The sequence below is a fragment of the Tachysurus vachellii genome, chromosome 2 (assembly GCF_030014155.1).
Source record: "Tachysurus vachellii isolate PV-2020 chromosome 2, HZAU_Pvac_v1, whole genome shotgun sequence".
Taxonomy (NCBI): Eukaryota; Metazoa; Chordata; class Actinopteri; order Siluriformes; family Bagridae; genus Tachysurus; species Tachysurus vachellii.
The window spans coordinates 30,028,493-30,040,992 of NC_083461.1; the positions used below are offsets into that span (position 1 = coordinate 30,028,493).

Consider the following 12,500-nt stretch of genomic DNA (forward strand, 5'->3'; position numbering starts at 1 on the left):
TGAGTACGGTTGTTATTCATGTCTGCGCTTTTTCCTCTAGCCTCTTTCATGGAGGTGTGTCTGCTGTGTTTTGTTTTGTCCTTTTACAGCGTTATGTTCAAACTCTTGAACTTGAGATGTGTGAAAATCCCAGAAGATTTCTAAACTTCTCAGACCAGACCAAAGACTCCGGCACCAACGAGAATACCACGGAAAACACATTTCTTCCTCATTCTAACGTTTGATGTTAACATTGAATAAAATGAACTAAAGATCTTGAAATTTATCTGTAAAGGTTTGAGCAAATTCCAAATAAGGTGGCCAGTGAGTGAACTTATCCACGTTCTGATATCATTCCACTAGCACAAAGCACCAAAACATCATTCACACCAAGAAATGCAAGCCGAATGCAAAGTTTCTATAAATCAATGTGAATAGTTTTTTTGTTTTCCTATTCTTATATATCGAATCGATATAAAATATTTGTGACATGATCATAACCTTCACTGATCTGTACTTGTACTTAGATCTGAAAAATGTGTAGCAAACGATTCCCGGCTCGTGCTGAGCCGAAACCAAAGCAAATCGAGTGTGTTATAAAGCGGAAGAAGAAATCGTTTGTCCGCCTCATAAAAACACGCGAATAAATTAGAATATGATTTGCATAAATTTGATTTACATATACTTTGGAGTTCTTTAATGGAACAACAAGCTTTCTGGTAATATTCTTGCCTGCTCTCCGAGCTCCTGTTATTTCGAATAAACGAGTCTATACGCAAGGCTGCATCAGGCTTTTGTGGCTTTTAGGTACAAAGCCGTTAACTCTTAGAAAGTTAATAAATTGCGCGTGGGTTCAAGCAGGAATAAAACTATTCGAAGATAAACATCTGCTTGGACTGATCTGAGGAAGCTGTGCTATGTGCTCAGGCCTGCACCTCTTGGTTTGAAGGTCAACATTAAATAACATTTGGAGCAAATGGTTTGTGTTGTGTCATTTGACATTTGGACATAATTTAGTTAGATTAAGAGACTGTGCTTGGCTGACATTTAGCGCCTCGGGAACATGTGAAGTTCAGTCTTACCGGTTTGAAGGAGGATGACGTGGCTGAGCTGCTCCGGCTAGAGGAACGAAAGGATAAAACTCCTCTGAATTTCCCTGAAACATGACAGAGAGACAAAGAGAGAGAGAGAGAGAGAGAGAGAGAGAGAAGGAGTTAAACCTTGTGGTAAGTCAATATCAATAACTAGAAGGTGGCTACAACATTTAGGAGCAATATTTGTGCTGTCATTGTTATTCTGGTCAGATTTGGAGATATGAGTTGCACCAGCCAGTTTTCAATGAAGCCACAATGTTCGCATAAAGTGACAGATGGAATGTATAGACTGTGTTTTTAAATCGAACCTTTCAAAGATCCGCATGGGACTTTTCCAAAAATCTACACATCCAGTATAGAACTTTAGGGAAATGTATTTGATGTTTGGACCACGGTTTCAAGACAAAACTAGAATGTGAGTAAAGTAAAAAAAAGAATGTAGAATATTGTGATGTCAGGTCATTATTGTGAAATGTAGGCTTAAAGTTGGGAAGAAAAACCTATCATAGGTAAACATGGCTAAAACATAGCATTGTGACTGAAAATGGTAACTTTGCCATCTTTTGCCATCAACTTTGAAATCTGCCATCTTGTTTATATTCGTTAGTGCAGTCCAGGATTTGGTGCAATACCTTAAACCCCACGTCTTTAGTTTAAAGTTTAAACGTAGATCTGTATCGGGAAAAAGCTACAATCCGCTAGCTAACATAATAAGAACGAAATGGAATTTTTTTAAGGACGTTGCCTTTAATCTGTATATAGAAATTACCAGTTCCAAATAAACACATGATTATTAAGCTAGCATAGACTTATTATAGCATATTATTATTAAAGCATAGACTTTTCCGATACTTGTTAGTAACTGTACATGAGATAGCAAAAGCTACTCGTAAGCGACTGTACATGAGATAGCAAAAGATACTTGTTAGCAACTGTACATGAGATAGCAAAAGCTACTTGTTAGCGACTGTACATGAGATAGCAAAAGATACTTGTTAGTAACTGTACATGAGATAGCAAAAGCTACTCGTAAGCGACTGTACATGAGATAGCAAAAGCTACTTGTTAGCAACTGTACATGAGATAGCAAAAGCTACTTGTTAGTGACTGTACATGAGATAGCAAAAGCTACTTGTTAGCGACTGTACATGAGATAGCAAAAGATACTTGTTAGCGACTGTACATGAGATAGCAAAAGCTACTTGTTAGCGACTGTACATGAGATAGCAAAAGATACTTGTTAGTGACTGTACATGAGATAGCAAAAGCTATTTGTTAGCGACTGTACATGAGATAGCAAAATCTACTTGTTAGCGACTGTACATGAGATAGCAAAAAATACTTGTTAGTGACTGTACATGAGATAGCAAAAGCTACTTGTTAGCGACTGTACATGAGATAGCAAAAGCTACTTGTTAGCGACTGTACATGAGATAGAAAAATCGTGTCTTGGAAGCTCGGATCCGTTCCATCAAGTAGAGCATTGTGTAAAATAAATTTGAACCAGATTCAAGAATCGCCGCCACGGCGGCTCAATTATCTAAATCGATCGAACGAATCAAACTTCTCAGATGTAATCATGGCATCTTCACCGTCGTGAATAGATCGTTAAGCTGTAGCAGTGGCTCAGACTTGTACGATGAAAAGTGTTCATTTGCCCGCGCTGTCTGCAGGGAAGTGAATTGATTTGCTGATCGACTGAACAGAAACTGCAGTGACCCTGAGCAAGTCCAGATCCAAACAATCGATGGTGGAGCGTTCCAAACAAGCTAACACTAAAGCCACTCGCTCGCAGTCTGGAGTAATCAATAGTGGAGAACTGCGAGCAGTAGATATGGAGATAACGCTGCTTCCACACACTGTCAGAACAAAGCAGCCAGTTTGAAAGGGCACAGTTAAAAAAAAAAACAAAAAAAAAAAACAACGAGCATTATGTCTTATTAATTTATTTTTCTCCAAGTGCCTCATTACTTCCTTATTATCTTTTTGTACAGTAAAGTCAGATAAAGCCGCATGACAATTTTGACTTTTTTCTTTTTTTTTTTTAGTATGAGGAAAAACGCAAGAGCAAAGACTAAAGTTAATGAGGCACATTTGTCACTTTTTTCCTTTCTTTAATGAGACAATGGTTGCATTTCCTTCATATTTCAAAAACAAGAGAAGAGAAAAGAGAAGGATTGAAAAAAGGGGCAAAGAAAGTTTTATCCCCTCTCTCTCTCTCTCTCTCTCTCTCTCTCTCTCTCTCTCTCTCTCTCTATTCAGTGGCCTCTTCACAGAAACCTCAGAGAGTTTGGTGTTTATACTCACGCTAGCTAATTATCCGAGAACGTCTGTTTACCCGCTAGATCAAAAGCTTTATTCCCTTTCTTGCAGTTTGATCTAAAAATGACTGCTTTCATTCTGAGCACCAACAAAGAGTGCCGTGTTCGTGCTCCGCCCAGTTAGCACGCTAATTAATTAACTCGTGTAATTAGCTTAACGATTTGCGCCGAAAATAAATTTTTGCTTATACTTCCAGTCATAGACACAGAAAAAGAAAAAAAAAGTCAGGATCTGTTTACTACGAGCTACGTGGTTACGAGAAACGCAGCGTTCTAGTAAAGCTAGGTTTAAATATCTTGAACGTTACGCAGCGGTCCAACAATTAAACGAGCTCTCGAAGAGCATATGGCACTTGAGCTGCACTTGTTCTAAATTTAAAGCTTCCCTTGGTGATTAAAACTTTTGCTGTGTTTGGAGAGGAGAGTCTGTTTCACACCACACTGCCTCCACTCTTCACAGCAGGAGTGTGTGCTGGATATCTACCAGCTTTCTCAGGTGCCGGGTGCTCCGAACGCTCCTGCACACACACACACACACACACACACACACACACACACACACACCGCTTCACACAAATATGACACCATTCTGTCAGAAGCTGTCACCACAGCGCTCGCCGAACCCAGCACGAGTGAGAGAGAAGCAACGTCTCAGATTCTGCTGTGCATTTTTGCTGAGAACAGCTGGCTGTGTGTCACACGCACGCCTGAAAACACGCGGATAATTAGCACGATCCGTTCCAGTCTGGACACGGCAGTGAGGAAGAGAAAGAGAGAGAGAGAAAGAGATGAGAAAAACCTAGAGAGACAGGAAAAGCCGTGAATAAATGGAGAGACTGAGAAAGAAGAAAAGACAGAGAAAGGAAGAGACAGAAAAAAGACACACGGAGAGCAGAAGAAAAGGTGAACAGTAGTGACCAAGAGGTGGAGCAAATTGATAGACAGATGTAATAAAGAAAAGAAGAAAGAAAGAAACCAGGAAGTAAAAGTGGAGATAAACAGGGTCTGAGAAAAGGCGAGGGATTTTGGAGAGAGATGATAGTCAGAGAGAAATAAACGTGCAACAGAATCAGACTGAGAAGATGTACGAGTTTTGTTATATAAAAAAAAAAAAAGAAAGAAAAGAAAAAACAGCAATAAAACAATCATTTTATCGTTTAAAAAAAAAAGTTCACCACACATTTGTTAGTGTTCTACTTGAACTACAAACTTTAAATGGTGCATTTTGTCTGAAACTGAACATAAGTTTTTAAATAGACTGTTGAAAATAAACTTTTAATGATGCACCCAACTGAGTTAAAAGGGCTGCGAATTATTAATAAAGTGTATAAGAAAATCTGGATTTTAATCACCACATGTGATCTCATAAGCACATGTACAACATTCTGAGTTTGTGCGACATGAGGAGAGTGTATGGGACAGTAAGAGTGTGTATGAGAGATGAGGAGTGTGTATGAGAAATTAGGAGTGTGTATGAGACATGAGGAGTGTGTATAAGACATGAAGAGTGTGTATGAGACATAAGAAGTGTGTATGTTAGATGAAGAGTGTGTATGATATATGAGGAGTGTGTATGAGACATGAGAGTGTATGAGAGATGAAGAGTGTGTATGATATATGAGGAGTGTGTATGAGACATGAGAGTGTATGGGAGATGAAGAGTGTGTATGAAACATGAGAAGTGTGTATGGGACAGTAAGAGTGTGTAGGAGACATGAGGAGTGTGTATAAGACATGAAGAGTGTGTATGAGACATAAGAAGTGTGTATGTTAGATGAAGAGTGTGTATGATATATGAGGAGTGTGTATGAGACATGAGAGTGTATGGGAGATGAAGAGTGTATATGAAACATGAGAAGTGTGTATGGGACAGTAAGAGTGTGTAGGAGACATGAGGAGTGTTTATGAGGCATGAGGAGTGTGTATGAAACATGAAGAGTGTGTATGAGACATGAGGAGTGTTTATGGAACAGTAAGAGTGTGTATGAGACATGAGGAGTGTGTATAGAACAGTAAGAGTGTGTATGAGACATGAGGAGTGTGTATGAGACATGAGGAGTGTGTATGTGACAGTAAGAGTGTGTATGAAACATGAGGAGTGTGTATAGAACAGTAAGAGTGTGTATGAGACATGAGGAGTGTGTATGAGACATGGCGAGTGTGTATGGAACAGTAAGAGTGTGTATGAGACATGAGGAGAGTGTATGGAACATGAGGAGTCTGTATGGGACAGTAAGGGTGTGTATGAGACATAAGGGGTGTGTATGAGACTTGAGGGGTGTGTATGAAATATGAGGAGTGTGTATGAGACATGAGGAGTGTGTATGGAACAGTAAGAGTGTATGAGACATGAGGAGTGTGTATGAGACATGAGAAGTGTGTATGGGACAGTAAGAGTGTGTAGGAGACATGAGGAGTGTTTATGGGAGATGAAGGGTGTGTATGAAACATGAGGAGTTTTTATGTAACAGTAAGAGTGTGTATGAGACATGAGGAGTGTGTATAGAACAGTAAGAGTTGTGTATGAGACATGAGGAGTGTGTATGGAACAGTAAGAGTGTTTATGAGACATGAGGAGTGTGTATGAGACATGAGGAGTCTGTATGGGACAGTAAGGGTGTGTATGAGACATAAGGGGTGTGTATGAGACATGAGGGGTGTGTATGGAACAGTAAGAGTGTGTATGAAACATGAGGAGTGTGTATGAGACATGACGAGTGTGTATGGAACAGTAAGAGTGTGTATGAGACATGAGGAGAGTGTATGGAACAGTAAGAGTGTGTATGAGACATGAGGAGTGTGTATGGAACAGTAAGAGTGTTTATGAGACATGAGGAGTGTGTATGAGACATGAGGAGTGTGTATGGGACAGTAAGGGTGTGTATGAGACATAAGGGGTGTGTATGAGACATGAGGGGTGTGTATGGAACAGTAAGAGTGTGTATGAAACATGAGGAGTGTGTATGGAACAGTAAGAGTGTGTATGAAACATGAGGAGTGTGTATGAGACATGAGGAGTGTGTATGAGACATGAGGAGTGTTTATGGAACAGTAAGAGTGTGTATGAGACATGAGGAGTGTGTATAGAACAGTAAGAGTGTGTATGAGACATGAGGAGTGTGTATGAGACATGAGGAGTGTGTATGTGACAGTAAGAGTGTGTATGAAACATGAGGAGTGTGTATAGAACAGTAAGAGTGTGTATGAGACATGAGGAGTGTGTATGAGACATGACGAGTGTGTATGGAACAGTAAGAGTGTGTATGAGACATGAGGAGAGTGTATGGAACAGTAAGAGTGTGTATGAAACATGAGGAGTGTGTATGGAACAGTAAGAGTGTGTATGAGACATGAGGAGTGTGTATGAGACATGAGGAGTCTGTATGGGACAGTAAGGGTGTGTATGAGACATAAGGGGTGTGTATGAGACTTGAGGGGTGTGTATGAGATATGAGGAGTGTGTATGAGACATGAGGAGTGTGTATGGAACAGTAAGAGTGTATGAGACATGAGGAGTGTGTATGAGACATGAGGAGTCTGTATGGAACAGTAAGAGTGTGTATGAGACATGAGGAGTGTGTATGGAACAGTAAGAGTGTTTATGAGACATGAGGAGTGTGTATGAGACATGAGGAGTCTGTATGGGACAGTAAGGGTGTGTATGAGACATAAGGGGGGTGTATGAGACATGAGGGGTGTGTATGGAACAGTAAGAGTGTGTATGAAACATGAGGAGTGTGTATAGAACAGTAAGAGTGTGTATGAGACATGAGGAGTGTGTATGGGACAGTAAGAGTGTGTATGAAACATGAGGAGTGTGTATAGAACAGTAAGAGTGTGTATGAGACATGAGGAGTGTGTATGAGACATGACGAGTGTGTATGGAACAGTAAGAGTGTGTATGAGACATGAGGAGAGTGTATGGAATAGTAAGAGTGTTTATGAGACATGAGGAGTGTGTATGAGACATGAGGAGTTTGTATGGGACAGTAAGGGTGTGTATGAGACATAAGGGGTGTGTATGAGACATGAGGGGTGTGTATGGAACAGTAAGAGTGTGTATGAAACATGAGGAGTGTGTATGAGACATGAGGAGTGTGTATGGAACAGTAAGAGTGTTTATGAGACATAAGGAGTGTGTATGAGACATGAGGAGTGTGTATGAGACATGAGGAGTGTGTATGAGACATGAGGAGTGTGTATGAGACATGAGGAGTGTATATGGAACAGTAAGAGTGTGTATGAGACATGAGGAGTGTGTATGAGACATGAGGAGTGTGTATGGAACAGTAAAAGTGTGTATGAGACATGAGATGTGTGTATGAGACATGAGATGTGTGTATGAGACATGAGGAGTGTGTATGAGACATGAGGAGTGTGTATGAGACATGAGGAGTGTGTATGTTTATTGGACATGAAGAAAAGGTATAGAATAAGTAAGTGTGATTTAAACCTAAAGAAGACAAACAGATCAACTTAGACACAGAGAGAGAGACAAACGAAGGAAAAAGCATTAGGTAAAGCAGGTGAAATTGAATAAAGGAAATAAAGGAAGACGAGGTGTCTGGCTAAAGGCCTTTTTAAGAAACCTGAGCCTTGCGTCGCTGCGTGCCTGCACTCTCGCTGCTGAAAATGATAGCATCGATCACGTATTATAAAACTATTTCCTGCCTCAGCATACGTGGCCTTCGGGTCTATAAAGGGCTAGCGGAGAGTATCACCTTCCGTCTCACAATCCCACAGGAGCATCCTTTCATCCATTCCTTCATCCTTCCATCCAGCCATTCATCCATCTAGTGTTCCAATTAGACCACGATTCCTGTTAGGTCGCAGTTAAGAGACGCTGAATGTTACCGCTTTTTTATTAGTCCTCATCTCATTTCAGTGCTTGAATATGGAAGGGAAAGAAAAGAAAAAAATGCTAAAATCCCTGAGCATGTGGGAATTAAAGGTCTTTCCAGCTTCATCTGAGCTTGTGTGGAGACAGAACTGATTTCCCCTGACATCATATATACAAAAGAACCCACGAGAACCTCGTAGAAATGACAGTAATATTCATTATAACCTTTTCTTATATAACTAATCAAGTCAGCTCATGACTACATTTTCTGCTTGCTGTGAACCGATCATTTAGCAACACCCAACATACCGCCATAAAATATGTGGATAAAATGTTGGGTGTAAAATTAATTGTATATATATATATATATATATATATATATATATATATGTATATATATGTATATATATATATATATATATATATATATATATATATATGTATATATATATGTATATATATATACATATATATATACATATATATATACATATATATATATATACACAATTTATTTTAAATGATGCTGAGTTACACTATATTTCCAGATTCTCAAAAGGAAAAAAAAAAAATGCAGCTTTCCTAGAATATAAAAAAAGCAACCTGGCTGAGTAAAATAATGCAGAGTGTATTTGAGATTTATTATATAAAGCTTCTTGTCATGATATAAATCTTATTTGTGTGGGTGGGTGTGTATGATTTATGAGCAAGGAAAAGCAGAAGAGCTTTTTTAGGTCATGTAAATGCAGTGTGTTTTCTCTCTCTCTCTCACACACACACACACACACCACACACACACACACACACACACACACACACCCTCACTCACACACACACACACACACACACACACACACACACACACACACACACTCACTCACATACAGTACACACACACACACACACACACACACCCTCACACGCGCACACCCACATTAATTTTGGAGTTCTAGGAGAAACTCCTTGCTGCTCTTAAGTGGGCTAGACAGCAGGGGGTGGAAAATAAAGCAATAGTCATAAATCTAAAGTGCATGGAGAGAAAAAGAGGCACAAACCAAAACAAATAAAATAATAAAGAAGAGGAAAAAAAACAAGAAAAATAGGATGGATTGGAAAAAAAAAAAAAAAGATTAGAAGTAATGTGGAGGGCTGTGTGAGATATAAAAAGATGAGATAAATGAAAGATGAGATAAATCCAGACTGGGATGACATCACTGGGAAGGATCATGCTGAGGTTTGTTTTTAGCAGTTCCTAAATTGACCACTAGTCTGTGCTATTGATCCAATAACGTGTGACACTATAAGTGACCTAGATATAGAGAAATGTGTCACCTGAACGCGCAATACTGCAATAATCCACAAGAGGCTCTAGACACACACGTGGGCTCTAGACACACACATAACCATACAGAAAACCTCCAACCTTTAATAAACACATCAATGTAAACCTTCGTGCTCGTCTTATTGACCCATGAGATGTGAAGTAAGTTCATGTTAATAAACAATTTGTAGTCTGGGAATTAAATACAGTTCCTGTTCCTAGGTGAAGTGGTTACAGAGCAGGGCTTCCAGATTGCATCAGAAGGTTAATGTAGAGGGTTGGAGGAATGACAAAATGAATAAAAACCCGTTCAAACGAATCATTCTTATAGAATCATGTGAAGCAGCCTAGAAAGGGTACGACAGAAAATTTATTAGGAACATTCGTCCACTTATCTAATCTGCCTCTTATCTAATGTGACAGCACCACAATGCAAACATAAATAAATAAATAAATAAATAAATAAATAAATAAATGCAGATACGGGTCAAGAGTTATGGGGGAAATTGCGTGAACGTGTTTAATAAACTGCAGATTTTGTGCAGGATTTCATGCATCTGACTGCTGCAACATGATTGGCTGATTAATTAACACAATTAAAGGTGGGGTTTCCGTTGTTTGAGAAATGCTTCAGAAAACTGCGGTGGGCCACCAAACAAAAAAAAAAACAAAATTAACGTGTAGCCAATGAGCAGAAAGGGGTGTGTCTTGTCAATATAGGCAGAGAGAGTGTTCAGTGCGCATGTGTGACATTAGCAGAAAGCGGTTTTAACATTGACATGAAAGAAGTAGGACCCGTGTTAATATAGGATCAGCTTTCCAGCGCTGGCGAGAACTGAAGGAGCGGGAAGGCCTGTGATGGGACGCCGAGGTTGCTTTTTTCCTTCTCGATAGGTGAGTAATGTTGGTTTTGCTTTGTTACACAGAACTAATATATGCCGTCCTTTGCATGATTATGCTTGTGTGTCATTTTTGCTTGTTTGTTTATCTGCAATCGTATTGTTCTTCCCTTCAGCTATGATAAAGACACATTTCTTTCCATTAGTTGCCTGGGTTACGTATGTATGTGTGGGCGGAGCTATCAATACAGGGGTGGGACCCATTTGGGTTAGGGGCGTGTTTGTTTTGGTGATTTCAATTGTCAAATTTCAAACAACTGTCACCTACCTTTAAGTGACAGGTGAGTGTATATCACACTGATAGTGAGCTGCCATGATGCTTGTGTTACACAAAAGTGAGATTTAAAACAAACAATTTTATAACATTTGGAATTCTACCGTCTGCTCGGTCAAAAGCTGCAAAGATACACATGATGTTAAAAGGGATTAAATGATCGTTTCTATAATAACAACTTTCCAAGGAGTTGTATACTGTATATGGCACTTTTCTACGTTTAAGAGCTGTTTATTTGGGATGTTTTCAAGGAGTCTGTAGTGGCAACAGTCTGTATATGTTTGAGGGTTTTTTGTTTCTTACAGGAAAGAAAATGAGAGACAGATGAAGGAAGGACTGTTTATAGCTGCTATGAAGTAAGTGATGAAAAAAACTAACTCTGTTTTATAGCTGATTCAAAACGTTAAAAGTAATTTCAAGCAAATTAAAAATAACCCTGTTTCACTTTGGGCCACATACCATTACTTTATCATTTTCCAGTATCACAGTATATATCCAAAATAAAGTATATATCCAAATCATCAAGGTGTTTTTTTTACATTTATTTTGTTTAAAAGCAGTCTATAAAATTAATATATAGAATTAATATATTATAATAATTAAGTGTATTAAGTTTAAATTAATATAATACATATTATATCAATTATTACATATTAATATATAATTTAATTAGTTACCTTAATTATTAGAATATATTAATTCTCTTTTTAAAAATTTTATATTAATGATTAAGTTAACTATGTAATAGATAATATAATATTCATTATATTAATTATAGAATATTATTTATATATATATATATATATATATTCTAATTAAATTAAATATTCAAAAATTAAGTTCATCTTATCCTATCTTATGGTAGCATGATCTACTGTAGACTAGCTAAACAAGTTCAGAACAATGCACTGCAAAATAGTATCTTGGTTTTCGTGAGAATTTCAGGAGTGCTGCTTCTTAAATGAAAGTGAATGTGAGATGTGTGACTTGGGAAAACCTTTTTGGTTTCTCTAGAATTCTAAAGTGTTCTAGAACTTTTCAGACGAATTGTTTTAAACACAGGTCAATAGTTTACAGACAAGCACCGTCCTCGTGAGGCATAGTCGTGTACAGACACAGCCAGTGGTATTAATTAACAGCAGTAGAAAAATGGAGTGTGAGTACATACATACACTTACCCTAGAGGAGTCAATAGGGAAACTGGCAGCTGTCGTGTGTGTGTGTGTGTGTGTGTGTGTAAACGAGAGAGTGGGAAACACTCTTCTTCATGTGAGAAGTGTTTATGTTCTTATTAAATATTCCATTTTGACAGGCTAATGTATTCCGCTATTGGCTCTGAGGTGCTTTCTTCGGCTCGCCCTATATTAGTCCCCGAATGCATGGCTTTATTGCCGTATTCAAAAGTAGGACACAATTTAAATACCCACTCTCTCAGTCACTCTTTCGGAAAGAGTGTGTGTATGTGTTTGTGTGCAAGTCGAGCCAGTTTTACTAGTAGAGCACTTTTTATTTCCAATAGACGTTGCAGAAATTCAGCTCAACACCGCTAATGAGGAAGAAGAGGGTGACGATATGAAGGATAAACTCCCCAATGACAGAACAGACACTGTTGTGAGGGTGCACACACACACACACACACACACACACACACACACACACACACACACTCACACACTCACACACAGAGGAAAAATACAGTGTGGCCTCTGTAAATCATCATTTTGGCATGACTCTTTCTGTGGACAAAGCTGTACACTCAAACTACACACACA

The 12,500-nt window shown here is 38.6% G+C and overlaps 1 protein-coding gene across 8 annotated transcripts in view; it reads right to left on the reverse strand.

Annotated features, from left to right (window-relative positions):
• The window catches only part of LOC132841737 (receptor-type tyrosine-protein phosphatase delta-like), a 352,060-nt gene that overhangs the window by 228,878 nt on the left and 110,682 nt on the right, over positions 1 to 12,500 (reverse strand). For all 8 annotated transcript variants that reach the window (XM_060864221.1, XM_060864220.1, XM_060864217.1 and 5 more), the window contains exon 4: positions 1,062 to 1,135. The gene's annotated coding sequence lies outside the window, so the exon portion shown is untranslated. The remainder of the gene's footprint in view (positions 1 to 1,061; positions 1,136 to 12,500) is intronic.